At 32.3% G+C, this 3,209-nt stretch overlaps 1 long non-coding RNA gene across 1 annotated transcript; it reads right to left on the bottom strand.

The window, feature by feature from the left end:
• Window positions 1-977: 977 nt before the first annotated feature.
• On the bottom strand, window positions 978-2,676 carry LOC127148900 (uncharacterized). Its single transcript, XR_007820127.1, has 2 exons — window positions 1,337-2,676; window positions 978-1,226 (listed from the first exon to the last, which is right to left on the bottom strand). It is a non-coding gene; the product is annotated as an uncharacterized LOC127148900 (long non-coding RNA).
• Between the last annotated feature and the right edge of the window lie 533 nt (window positions 2,677-3,209).

Raw genomic sequence — 3,209 nt, forward strand, 5'->3', positions numbered from 1 at the left:
ACCTTCACCACAAGAAAGGCTCACTTCCCCATAAAGTAATGACATCATTTCCTATGTAAATAAGTAAGTTGACGAGTTAACATTGTCGTACAATTAAAATCCAAGATAAGGATATGACAAAGACACGTGATAATTTAGTATTCGACCGCTTCCTACCGTCGATAGTGGTAATCATTCCAGCATGGGCTGTCTCCACTTAAAAAATGCTATAAATAGTGGAATTTCAATCATTTTGAGGTTCTTTTTCCAATCATAAGCTTTCGGAGGAGAAAATTCGAAGAATCCAAAAGCTTTAGAAAAGCACAATCAATCGGAATCAAGCAAGAGCTTGCAAGCGAGTGTCAAAGGAAAATTTAAGTTAAAGCCAGATGAAGAAGCTAGCTGCTTGTGATTGTAATGGTTTTTCTTTGTAAAAAGAATTTTTAAAGATTTTCTTGAATCACTAATAGAAAAAGAGTCTTTCTTGACGGTTGTTTTTTTAATTTCTTGACGATTTTTGAAAAAACGTCAAGAAAATGGTGATTTAAAAGAAAAACCGTCAATAAATTTTATGAAAAGGCGAAGATAGTCAATTTTCAGCTTTCTTGACGGTTTTAAACCATCAAGTCGTTGGGGTTGATGCCCTAAATCTCGTGGTTTTGTAGTTTGTAATTGTATTTATTATACAAACTTTTTATTTATCTAATAAAATAAAGTGTTTATTCTATTTGACATTTAGTTGCATTAACCCACAAAACCAATAAACTAACATCCAAGGCTATCTTCTGTAACCTAAACATGTATGTGAAGACATACAAATGAATCATGTTTAAGTGATAACCTAAATGGTCTATAGTAAATGGATAAGGCTCGATACCTTATCCTGGTGACACTACGAATATGACCTGCTTTGTATGTAACGACCCAACTCCTTATACTAAGCTCAAGTCATTACTAATTTAAAAGATAAATAAAATCTGTAAAATTAAAATAGACAATTAAAACAAAACCTCGAATTTCTCATTAAAAGTATAAACAAATATATTTAGAAATAAGTCAAAAATAAAATCCTAACTCGGGCCCTATCTAATTTTAAAGAAATAAAATAACAAATAAAGAATAAATTAGAAATGCAAACACTAAAATTTGAACTATGAAATAAAGCGGAAGCAAACGGGTTCTTGTGGCTCGCCACTGTCACTTCTGGTCATTCGCCAGCTTGCCTTTGCTCTTACCTATGCCTCTGCCTGAGAAATGAAATAGAAATAGTGAGTATAAAAATATACTCAGTAAAGGACCCACTACCAGTTCCGCTAGGTGCTTGTTAACTTTCTATTAGAGTCTTGAAAAGTGGTACCCTTGACTGGCACGTTCCCGAACACGTGCAACTTGTGATCTCGTAGGAACAATCTGGTCTATGTCAATGTCAATGTCAGATTGGTGGTCTCGTCGGACTATGCAGTCATAAGTGTGAGCAATCCTGTTAGATCTCTCAAATCATGTCGGTGTTAATGTCAATGTTAGACTCGGGATCCCATCGGACTACATAGCCGTCAAAAGAGTGGTGATCCCAAAGGACACTCCTGTAGGTATGACTCTAATAGGTAAAGCTAACATACACTCTGTAAACCCGATATTTTCTTGGTTTAATTTCTTTAAATGTGGAAAAAAAAAGAAAAGAAAATGGAAATTAAGTGTAAAAAAAATATATATATATATATATATATATGTATATATTAAATAATTTTATTAAATAAATTAAAGAAAAGAAAGAAAAGAAAGGATGAAAAGAAGAAAAAGAGAAGAAAATTTCATTTTTTCTTTTCTTCTTCTTCTTCTCTTCCCTTCACCGCCAAACATTTTGAAGACATCCAACTTCCATTCTTTTCCTTCTTCAATTTGCAGAGAACATTTAAGAGAGATTTTGGAAGAAGAAGAGGAATTTTACTAGAATTTTGAGGTTGAAGAAGAGGAGGAGAACTCAAGCAAAGTGTATCCATGGCTGAATTTTAGTTCATTCTGCACATCACTAGTTTTTAATTCAGTTTCAACTCTTCAAAAGGAATTAAGAGGTGAGGTTTACATTTACTGAAAGTTAACTCATTTGTAAACAAATTTTATGAAGAAAGTTGGAGCAAATTCGGATATTCATTGGGGGCTTTTTTGATAAAGAAAACATGTTGGTTTTCACTCGAAACTAGGAGGTTTCTGGTTTTTCTTGTATTTCAGAGTATACCAGTAGAGTTAGGATCTCTATTCAGTATGGTTGGAAAGCGTATTCAATTTTCTACAACTTTCATGAAGAAATCGTGAACCAAAAACGACTAAAAATCAGTTAAATTGTAGGGACAAGTTAAAGGGGTCGTGTGCGCGCGATTCTGGAAGTGGTTCTGTTTCGAGGGTTATCTGAGTTTATCCAAAGGGAATCAGATTTACATGTCTTTAGGTAAGTTTTAGAGGATCTCAAAATGAAGATTTTGATATAAAGAATACTCATTTTGATAAAGTATTGAGAAAGTTATAGTCCTTTGAATTTTATGTTAGAAATCTGAAAATTTCAGAGAGTTGTTGAAATAGGATTTTATTTCTTAAGCTTTGTTTTCGTGAGCGTCATCTTTGGTGCGACATGTTATGTATATCTTTAGAAAACCAGAATGTTTAGAGATCTAATACTCGGTTAGATTGTTGCCAGGTCGAGAAGAATTAAACCGAGCTTATAGACCAATGATGTAGCCCAAGACGGTGAGTGACAAAACCAACTTTGAAATATTTTCCATAACTGTTATTATGATTGAATGCGATAAATGTTTATTTACGAAGCCATGAAAGGTATTTGAATTTCATGACTATTTTCAAGTATACATTTGGAGAATAGATTTCTTAAAGAAATTTATGCTAGCATGTAGATATTAAATGTTTGGAAAGTATTTAAACCATAATGTTTTAAGCAAAGCATGAATTAGTAAGAAGTTTTGTTTTAAGAACTACAGATTTCTTAAAGAAATTTATGCTAGCAGGTAGATATTACTAATTCATGCTTTGCTTGAAATATTGTGGTTTAAATACTTTCCAAACATTTAATATCTACGTGCTAGCATAAATTTCTTTAAGAAATCTAGTCTCCAAATGTATACTTGAAAATAGTCATGAAATTCAAATACCTTTCATGGCTTCGTAAACAAACATTTATCGCATTCAATCTTAATAACAATTATGGAAAATATTTCAAA

The sequence above is a fragment of the Cucumis melo genome, chromosome 4 (genome assembly GCF_025177605.1).
Source record: "Cucumis melo cultivar AY chromosome 4, USDA_Cmelo_AY_1.0, whole genome shotgun sequence".
Taxonomy (NCBI): Eukaryota; Viridiplantae; Streptophyta; class Magnoliopsida; order Cucurbitales; family Cucurbitaceae; genus Cucumis; species Cucumis melo.